This window comes from Carlito syrichta, unplaced genomic scaffold, assembly GCF_000164805.1.
Source record: "Carlito syrichta isolate Samal-C Ts95f unplaced genomic scaffold, Tarsius_syrichta-2.0.1 Scaffold307028, whole genome shotgun sequence".
Classification (NCBI taxonomy): Eukaryota; Metazoa; Chordata; class Mammalia; order Primates; family Tarsiidae; genus Carlito; species Carlito syrichta.
This window is the reverse complement of record NW_007251124.1, coordinates 485,894-496,631: the sequence shown is the minus strand read 5'-3', so window position 1 is coordinate 496,631 and position 10,738 is coordinate 485,894. Positions and strand designations below refer to the sequence as shown.

At 40.8% G+C, this 10,738-nt stretch overlaps 1 non-coding gene across 1 annotated transcript; it reads left to right on the top strand.

Annotated features, from left to right (window-relative positions):
• Positions 1–7,369: 7,369 nt before the first annotated feature.
• TRNAR-UCG lies at positions 7,370–7,442 on the top strand. Its single transcript has one exon. It is a non-coding gene; the product is annotated as a tRNA-Arg (tRNA).
• Positions 7,443–10,738: the final 3,296 nt, after the last annotated feature.

Genomic DNA, 10,738 nt, shown 5'->3' with positions numbered 1-10,738 from the left:
ACTTAATGAGTGGCAAGACTTGCATTGAGAAGCAAGACTCAAGGATCCAGAGGTGGGGAAGACAGTACTGTCAGGACTAGTGACAAAAGTTCCTGCTCAGTAGCACCTGAGATAGCTACTAGCTGTATGCAAAGTTGTCAATAAAAATCTCAGATGGGGAAGCATCTGGGGATTTAGCAGACTGCTGTCAAGAACTACTTTGTTTTTATTCCTCTTGCTTATCTGCAACTCCATTTTTCATTCTTTCTCCTACTACTCATCCCACATACATACCAACAATAGATTATGTTGACTAGATTATCACAGTGCCCACGCTAGGCCAATTTATCTTTACAAAATTGATTCTCTTATTTTCCAAACTACAAACTTAAAAGCCACAAAACTGAACATTTTAAAACAAAGAAAAGGAGATGAGCATTAAAAAAAATTGAAAAAAACCCAAAACAAAACCAAACCAAAACACCCTGAGTTTTACAAATGAGAAACAATACTGAGTGGTTGTTGTGGTAGACTTTCACTATGCAAAGCATTTGCTGCCTCTTCCTGGAATGAGATTACACTCCCCCACTCCACAGACATCAGGTTTGGCCCATTAGATTTATTCTGAATAATGAAATGTGAGCAGAACTAACATGTTACTTTTGGGCAGAAACCTTGATTTCCTGTGTCTTTTTTTTCCCCTCTGTCAACATTTTTTGACCTCACACTGAGGATCACTCGAAAGGTTTTTCTATTTTTGTTTATAAAGTGGTTATGTGTACATGTGTGTTTGGGGGAAGACTTACTTTAGAGTCTTACCTCACCATCTAATTTGGAAAATATTGCTTTCTTATATGATAAATTAAGGTTTATATATCCTCAGCATGTTCCCAAAGTTTAAAAAAGATAGAAAGATTCTGCAGAAAGGAAAAGAAAGATTCTGTTCAAGGAAAGAAGTTGGAAATGACAAAAAGGTATTTTCAATGTAATATACAAGAGTGTGGTTCAGAAAGAAAGGTGAGAAGGAGAATGACAGAGGAAGAAGCTGGAGACAGAGGTGGGGATTATCGATGGAACTAGACTTCAAGGAGACAGGTAGGAATATAATCAAAGCCACATTTGAGCTTCCTGAGCTGTCAGCTTACATGTAGACACATTTCTGGCCCCAAATACTCCCATCAGAGGGGGTTTAGAACTCAAAAGGCAAAATTCTAGGGCAAGTCATTGGCACTATTTAGTGTTTTTCTGAGAATTCCAACCTCTCTCCAGGAATCGGTCAATGTCAAGAGCTATACATAGCTCCTGTAGCTGTAGAATCATGAGAACAGGAATCTTGTGGGACAAGAAAGAAAACACTGAGGGAAGTGAGTACTCCATGGCTTTCCTTATGGGCACAATGGGGTGGGGGTTGGTTCCCCAAGGTCTCAGGCTGCCTCACCTCTATGGCTTTGCTGGGTGCAGGCAATGCCATGGCTCTCATTGATTGGAGTCTCGTGCTTGTAGTTCTCCCAGCCTGGAGTTGCATGCTGGTAACTTTACAGCTCTGGGGTCTTGGAGACAACCCTGATCCCACGGCTCTGCTGAACATTACCATAGTGGGAACTCTCTGTGGTGGGTGCACCTCTGTGACAAGTTTATGTCTGGGCTCCCAGACTGTCCAATATATCACTTAAAAATCTATGTGGAAGCAATCATGGCCCCATAGCTCCTGCACCCTGTATGTCTGCAGAGTCAGCACCATGTGGACATTACCAAGACTTTTTTCTTGTCCTCCAGAGCCATGGCTGAGGTAGCCAAAGTGTTCTTCACCAGAGTGTGGGGAGAAGAGTACCAAATCATCCACGAGCAGTGGATGCTGAAGTTGCATTGGGATTAAGTTTCTAACACATGAGCTTGAGAGACACATTCAAACCATAGCAAGAAACAAAAAAGAACAAAATAGTTTAAAAGAGTGAAGAAAACTTTTGAGACCTGTGGGATACAACTAAGTGAATGAATATACAAATTATGGGAAAAGAAAGAAAAAAATAGGCAGAAACTTTCTGTAATAAAATGATAAATTCTCAAATCTTGGGAAAGACAAGGACATCCACATTCATGAAGCTCAAAGGATCTTAAACAAGATCAACCCAACGAAGATCACTTTAAGACACATTATAATCAAATTGTTAAAAGTCAAAGAGAAGAGAATCTTGAAAACATCAAGAGAAAAGAGACTTCTCAGATAAAAGGGAACAATAATATGGCTATCAACAGATTACTTGGAAGGAGGGAGATTATTTAGGCCAGGAGGAAGTGGGATAATATATTCAAAGTGCTGAAAAAACATGCTGATGAAGAATACTGAAGGAGACCAACCCCTTGCCTGGTTGTGAGATTTCCTGAAGGAGAGACGGATAAGCGAAAGATGAAGATAATATACCCGGACACCTGCTTCTTGAACAGATGACAATTTAATGTTAGTTAACACAGAGCTTTTATACCACTCGTAAAGGGGCAAGACAAAGAAAATTCCTTCACGTTCATATCCTCTACAAGTTACCACCATCTAGTGGTCTTAGCAATAAACAAGCCAAGAACCCTGTAAACAGTCAGACAATGAGTCTTATTCATAAGGCCAAAGATGATAGCTTTAGTCCAAAGTCCCGAATTACAGTCCTTGAACTGTCTCCAGAAAGTTTAGCAGTAGTCTTCCTTCTGGGGCTTTATGGCCTTCAGAGTTCTGTAATCGCCTTTGTTGTCCAGGTGTCTTCGTTACTTTTCTCTAATCCTGCAGTGCTTGTTTCTAAAGAAAACTCAAAAGAAGCTTTTAGTAATGTTTCCCAGGCCCCCAAGGTTGTTTTCTGTCTTTAGCTAAGTTGTCATAAAAGTGTCTGATTAGTATATTATGAGTTCAGTGAAAACCCACTTTATAAATGTTAACTTAGAGTTTTAACTATTGAATTAAATAAAAACCTTAAAGATAATTTTTATCCTAAGTCAGTGAAAACACTGTTATAAATCAACTACATAACTCCTAGATAAGTGTTAGAACTTATAATGAATTCATAATAAACTTACTATAAACTTGTGCTTCTAAAGAACCTTATGTCTAAGCACTAAACTGCATAATTCAAAATCAAATAAGGAGTGAATATACTTATATCATTTATTACTTAAGCAATATTTAGTAACTTATAACCAAGTGAAAGAAAGCATTCTTGATGTGCCTCAGAGTTTAACCCTTGCATATGTTAGAAAAGGCCAAGTAGCATAGTGGGAAAATGGGAAAATGAGCCATGACACTTCCAGGTTAGCTGTGATTCTTCGCATAAACATGCCATCTTCTTCTTCCACGACTGCACAGAATTTCTTTAGCTGTACCAACAGCAAAGACGGAAGACAGAAGGGCCTCAGCTGCCCGGACTCGCTTTGCGGCCGGGGGTCCTCAGTGCACCTGGACTTTGTCAATCAGGCGGGCCTCCAAGGCTAGCTCCCAACAGAATACTATACAAAGCTGTCCTTCAGAAACGAAGTACATATAAAGATATTCCCAGACAAACAAAATCTGAGAAAAGTTAATCACCACTAGCCTGTCACATTAGGAATGCTAATGACAGTTCTTCAGTTGAAAGGATGTTAAGTAACTGTGAAAATATATGAAAGTAAAAAACTCACTGATAAAGGTAAATATGTAGTCAAAAATCAAATTACTCCCATGTAATGATAATATAAAAATCACTCTGGTATAAAAATTAAAAAACAGGATGGGAGGTGATTACCAGAAAGACCAGTGGGTAATTATAGGGGTGGAACAAGTTGATCACCAATGGCCAATTATAGGGGTGGGATAAATTGATCACCAATGGCCAATGATGTAATCAATTGTGCCCATGTAATGAAGTTTCTATAAAAACCCACAAGGACTGGGTTCAGAGTGCTTCTGGACAGCTGGACTCATGGAAGCTTAGAGGAAGGTGAACAAAAACTCATCCACATGCTGGGAGGCTGATGCACTCCAACTTCATGGGAAGAAAATTGCCTGTGCTAGGGATGCTTCCAGACCATGCCCTGTGTATCTTGTCTTCTTGTTGTTTAATTGTATCCTTTAAAATATCCTTTACAAGGCAAGACCCAGTGGCTCACGCCTGTAATACCAGTACTTTGGGAGGCAGAGGCAAGAGGATTGCCCAAGCCCAACCTGGGCAACTTGGGGAGACCTCCCCTCTACAATAAATCAAGAAAAATTAGCTGGGTGTGGTGGCACATGCTTATAGTTCCAGCTACTTGGAAGGATGAAGCGGAAGGAGCGCTTGAGCCCAGCAGGTCAAGACTGCAGTGGCTGTGAGCGTCCCTTTGCACTCCAGCTTGAGTGACAGAGTGAGACTCTGACTCATAAGTAAAATAAAATAAAATAATATATTCCTTACAGGGCTGAACATGGCGGCTCAGTTTGTAATCTCAGTACTTTGGGAGGTAGAGACAGAATTGCTTGGGCCAGGAGTTCAAAACCAGCCTGGGCAACATAGTGAGAGGTTGTCTCTACAAAAAAAAAAAGCCTGTCATGGTGGTATGCCCTGTAGTCTTAGTTATTAGGGAGGTTGAGGCAGAAGGATCGCCTGGACCTGGGAGGTTGAGGCTGTAGTGAGCTGGGATCATGCCATTGCACTCCAGCCTAGGTGGCAGCGTAAGACCCCAACTCAAAAATTAAATATAAATGTGTTTCCCTGAGTCCTGTGAGCCACTCTAGCAGATTAATCAAGCCCAAAGTGGGGGTCATCAAAACCCTGTCTTGAAGTTGATCATTCAGAAGTTCTGGAGACCTGGGTTTGCAACTTGTGTCTGAAGGGAGGCAGTATTGTGGGAAGTCCTCAACCTGTGGAATTTGACACTGTTTCCAGGTAGATAGTGTCAGAATTGAACTGAATTGGAGGACACTCATTTAGTGTCTGCTGCAAAATTGATTGCTTTCTTGGTGTGTGGAGAATCCCCACTCCCACATTTGGCCACTGAAATCCTCTATTTGCTGCTGTTGTTGAGTATGCTTTCTTCTATTGGCAAATATAAAGGATTAAAGAGACTACTAAGAACTATTATATGCCAACACATTGGATAACTTAGAAGAAATAGATAAATTCCTAGAAACAACAACCTACCAAGACTGAATCATGAAAAAATTGAACAAACCAATAATGAGTAAAGAAGTTGAAGCAGCAATAAAAAAACTTCCCAACAAAGAAAAGCCCAACATCTGACAGCTTCACTGCTGAATTCTACAAAGCATGTAAAGAAAAACTACCACCAATCTTTCTCGAATTGTTCCAAAAATTAAAGAGGATGAAATATTTCCAAACTCTTTTTATGAGGCCAGAATTACCCTAATAATAAAGCCAAATGAGGACATTACAAGAAAAGAACATTACAGGTCAATATCCTTAAACATAGAGGCAAAATAATAACAATAAAAATAATAGTAGACCTTAACAAACACCAGCAAACTGACTCAAACAGTATATTAAAAGGATCATACACCATGATCAAGTGAGATTTATCCCCAGGATGCTAGGGTAGTTCAACACATACAAATCAATGGATGAGCTCTCACACGGAATAAAGGATAAAAATAATATGATCACTTCAATAGATGTAGAAAAAGCACCTGACACAATCTTTTCATGATAAATACTCAGTAAATGAAGTATAGAAAGATAGTACTTCACCATAACAAAGGCCATACATGATAAGCCCAATGCTAACAAACTCAGTGATAAGAATCTGATTTTCGTCTAAGATCAGGAACAAGGTGACAATGTCCACTCTCTCCATTTCTGTTCAGCGTAGTACTGGAAAGTACTAACCAGAGCAATTAGGCAAGAAAAAAAGTAAAAAGTACCCAAATCTGAAAGGAAGAAGCTAAATTTTTTCTGCAGATGACATGATCTTATATATAGAGAACCCTGAAGAGCCCATAAAAAAAACTGTTAGAACTAATAAATGAATTCAGCAAAGGTTCAATGTGCAACATCAACATGTAAAAATCAGTTGCATTTCTATACACTAACAATAAACTATCCAAACAAGAAATTAGGAAAACAATCCATTGCACAGGTTGATCCATCTTCTGTCAGTTTTTTTTCTGCTTTTTTTTTTTTTAACTAACTCTTATCTTTTAGCTCTTAGAATTAGTGTGGCTCCTGGATGTTCACTGAACCCCTTCAGCTTGGGTTAAGGGCAGACCCTTATAGTCTGACACTTCGATCTTGTGGGTGACAGAAACAGAGCAATGCTTTTTCCTGGAGGGCAAGAGAAAAAGATCGCAGCCAACTCAGGGTGCAGTCACTGATTAGAAGAGCTTTTCAGAAAATAATATTTCTCCAGCATTTCTAAAATATGAGAAAAAAAAAAAAATCCGTGTAACAGACTTTGAGAAAGCCGGAAGCCAGGATGTAGTGAAGAGGCAGGTTCCATAAAGCTTCAAATACGTCCTCCAAGAGCTCCCAGTAACTGGGAGTGAGACTCCCATGTGCCTGGGATTAAAGCCCGGTTGCTTTCGCAACGCCCCAGCACCCACAGAAAGAAGGTCCACGGCAGGCAGTGTTGGTACCGGGCCAGCCCTCGCGTGCGTTTCCCGCCTGTGCGCATTTCCCCCGGGCGCATCATTAAGTGGGAGGGCGAATTCGGTGAGTTGAGGGTGGCTGAGAAAAAGAACGGAAAAGAAGGTACACGATCAGCCCAAAGTAACTTGAACTTCGACTTTCCTAACCCCAAGCCCGGCTTCTTTCCGCTGAACCACTCAGGGCCTTTTTCTTTAAGCGTCTGCTACTTTCTTCAGCTTTTTGCAAACGTCTCACTAGAAAGTACTCCGCAGGGTCTATTCTTGGTTTCCAAGTAGAGACAGGCCTAGGAAGACGCCTCAATTCAACCCTAATTGAGGTTGTCGCGCGGCAAGATTGGATGCCCAGCAAAGAGGTCGCATGATAGGTTCTTATATCTTTTTTTTTTTTTTTAACCTCTTTTTTTTAACTGACACCGAGAGGGTCTCGATTCTCAAGCAAACTGAGCATATGTAGCCATGTTTATAGAGGGACGTTCAATTCTTTTCTTTTTATTTCTTTGCAACTTAGTACTACTGACTGAGAGAGGCACCGTGGCGCAGGTGCAACATTTGGTGTCAAGTTAAGGGTAAGAGTTTGGAGAAAATTGGAATGCCTACGTTGGGTCAGTCGGTTATTGTGTGACGTAGAAATTATTTAGCTTTTGTGGGTATTTATGATGTCATCTTTGAAACGTGGCTAACAGTGAAGATCATGTCATTTTGTTAGGAATATACAATATAATGTGAAAATAATCCTGATATAAATAGCCCAGACTCACAACACTCGTTTTATTTTTCGGAGACTTAAAGCTGCAGGACCACGTGGCCTAATGGATAAGGCGTCTGACTTCGGATCAGAAGATTGAGGGTTCGAATCCCTTCGTGGTTGTGGCTCCATTTTTCATTCCTATTTCTCAAGCTTCACTGAACATTTCTCGGACCCTAAAGTTATAGTACCCGATCACGTACGGAGAGAACCTGAATGATCTGCAATTCTTTCAAGCAGGCTATGGGAAGAGGCATCACAGACCTCACCTGTCATCCGACGGATTCGGAAGAAAGGGCGGGCAGCGGCTTGTTATTTCGAGGAAGCTCTAGGCCAGGCAGGCTCACGGGTGTGTGAGGACTGGGGTGGGATGAGGAGTGCGTGAGCCCTGGTTTTTGCGGATCCTCTTCTAGCTGATCCGGTGGGCTCAGTAAGTAGGTGCGTATTAAGCAGCTCTACCCATCGGGTCCTGCAGGGCGGCGACCCTCATCCTCCCGCCGGTCCACAGGAGGCGCTCGGTTAAAGGTTCGACTCGCAGACACTTTAAAAAGCGTCTGCATTTTGAAAACTTTGTCTTTTTTACGTCAGTTTAAACATCACTCCCGTTCGAAAGGAAAACTTCCCACGTCTTTAGAGGAGTTGAAACGCGCGTTATAAAACCCGCTGCCGATTCGGGTGGATGCCGCGGGCGTCGGGATGCGATCCTTCTCCTGGCCAGCGCCCCCTCATGTCGCGGGGCGAGTTAGTCGGGTTGTCCTCCAGGCCTGAGGAACCAAGGTTTAAACAGAGATCTGAAAACAGGAAGAGGAGAGCCAGGCAAACTTCATGAAAAAGAGTAGGTAGTTTCTCCAAAAGTGGAAGGACTCTGGCTAAATACATTTGAATATTTAGATGAATTGGACAACTGATTAGAACCATATGCCGTACTAAATTAGATACAAGTAGGAAAAGCAATTATGAATAGACTTAAACTATGAAATAAATTGAATTAGTGTTAAATATCTTTCTACTGAGAAAACTCCATGTCCATTGCTTACCCGGGGCTTCTTTAAAACATTCGAAGAAGAAATAAGTCAAATGAGACACAAACTTTTTCACAGTATGGAAAACAGAAAGGAAAAGACCCACAGCTACTTTTGCAGAATGCCATAATTATATATTTTTTCAGATAATGTACCCTATACACAGTTTTATTAAAGCATAATTGCCACACAACGAACTACACATGGGAATGGCATCATACAGTATGGACCATTTAAAAAAACGCTTTCCTTATTATGTTGAGGCCCATCAATGTTGTTACTTGTATCATAAGTTCATTTCTTTTATTATTATTTTGAATAGGAGTGTCACTTTGTCGCCCAGGCTGAAGTGCAGTGCTATGCTCATGGCCACCGCAGCCTCAACCTCCTGGGCTCAGGTGATCTTTCTGCCTCAACCTTCCAAGTAGTTGGAACCACAGGCGCAAGCCACCACACCCAGCTAATTTTTTGATTTATTATAGAGACAAGGTTTCGCTGAGTTGCCTAGATTGGCCTCCACCCCTGGATTCAGACAATCCTCTCACCTCAGCATCCCAAAGTGCTGGGATTACAGGCGTGAGCCACTGTCCTGGTTTCATTTTTTTTTTTTTTTAGTTGGAGTCTCCCTCTGTCCCCCATGCAGGTGTGCAAGTGGCACGCTTATGACCACTACAGCCTCGACCTGCTGGGCTCAGGTTATCCTTCCGCCTCAGCCTTCCAAGTAGCTGGAACCATAGGCATGCACCACCATGCCTGGCTAATTTTTTTATTTATCGTAGAGAGGAAGTCTCACCAAGTCACCCAGGCTGGTCTTGAACCCCTGGACTCAGGCAATCCTCTCATCTCCATCTCCCAAAGTGCTGGGACTATAGGTGTGAGCTATTGCACCCAATCTTCATTTCTTTTTATTGCTGGATAGTATCCGGTTGTATGAATCATTCACCTGTTGATGAACATTTGAATTATTTCCAAATGCTTGGGTTTTGGCTACTACAAGTAAAGCTGCTATGAACATTTGCGTATAATGCTTTGTAGAGACATACCAATATGCTTATATTTCTCTTGGGTAAATACCTAGCAGTTGAATGGCTGGGTCATATCATAGGCTTATAGTTAATTTTTTAAAAAAAGAAACTACCAAACTGAGACTGGTATCACCTTTGTACATAACCTGATAACCACATTATGAGAAAGGAAAGTCATAAGTCAATCTCACTCTTGAACACAGTTGCAGATTGTCCCAAAAGTTAAGAAACTGAGCATGTTTGAAATTAAGTATAAACCATTTTAGTCTTTTTACCCCACGTCTTTTTCTTTTTAATGGCCTTGTTTGTAATGAAGTTATTCTGGTCTTGAGTTTATACCAAGAATGCAAGTTTAGTTTATCATTAGAAAATAAATCATTCTAACTCAGCACATTAGGAATGAAAAAGATTATGTAATCACCTCGATAGAGATACAAAGAGTATTTGAGAAGACTTAGCATTCCATCATGACCAAAAATCTAAGCAAGCCAGGGCAGTACTCCCAGCCCTTTGGGAGGCTGAGATGAGAGGATTGCCTGAGCCCAGGGGTTCGAGACCAGCCTGGGCAACTTGGCAAGACCTCATCTCTACAATAAACCAAAAAATTATCCAGGTGTGGTGGCACACACCATGGTTCCAGCTACTTGGAAGACTGAGGCAGAAGAATTGCCTGAGCCCAGCAGGTCGAGGCTGTGGTGGTCGTGAGGGTGCCAGTGCACTCCAGCCTGAGCAACAGAGTAATATCTCCACTCAACAACACAAAACAAAACAAAACCCAATGAGATACTTTGTTGTGGACACAACAAATGAACTATAAGTTTATATAGAAAGGCAAGAGACTTCGAATAACCAACACAATGCAAAAGAAGAATGATGCTGCAAAACTGACATCGCCCAAAGATCAAGACAGTGTAGTGTTTTCAAAAATGTTTTAAAAAATAAATTAATGGAAAGAAGAGATAATCCAGGAATAGACCCCCCCCCACACACACACAAAATTAACTTATCTTTGACAGTAGAGCAGAGGCAATTCAATGGTGAAATTGATATTTTTTAAACAAATGTTAATGGAAGATGTGGACAACCATATGCAAAAAGAGATTCTAGACATTGACCTTACAACTTTCATAAAAATACAAAATAGTTCATATAACTAAATATGAAATGCTAAACTACAGAACTTCTAGCAAACAATATAAAAGAAAATCTAGATGATATAGGCATTGGCAATTAGTTTTTAGATATGCCACTGCATAGCCTGGGCCACAGATTAAGACTTCGACTCAAAAAAAAAAAAAAAATTTAAGCAACCTAGCAATAGAATATAATCTCTTTATCCTGGTACATGTGATCTTTGAAAAATTATAGTGAA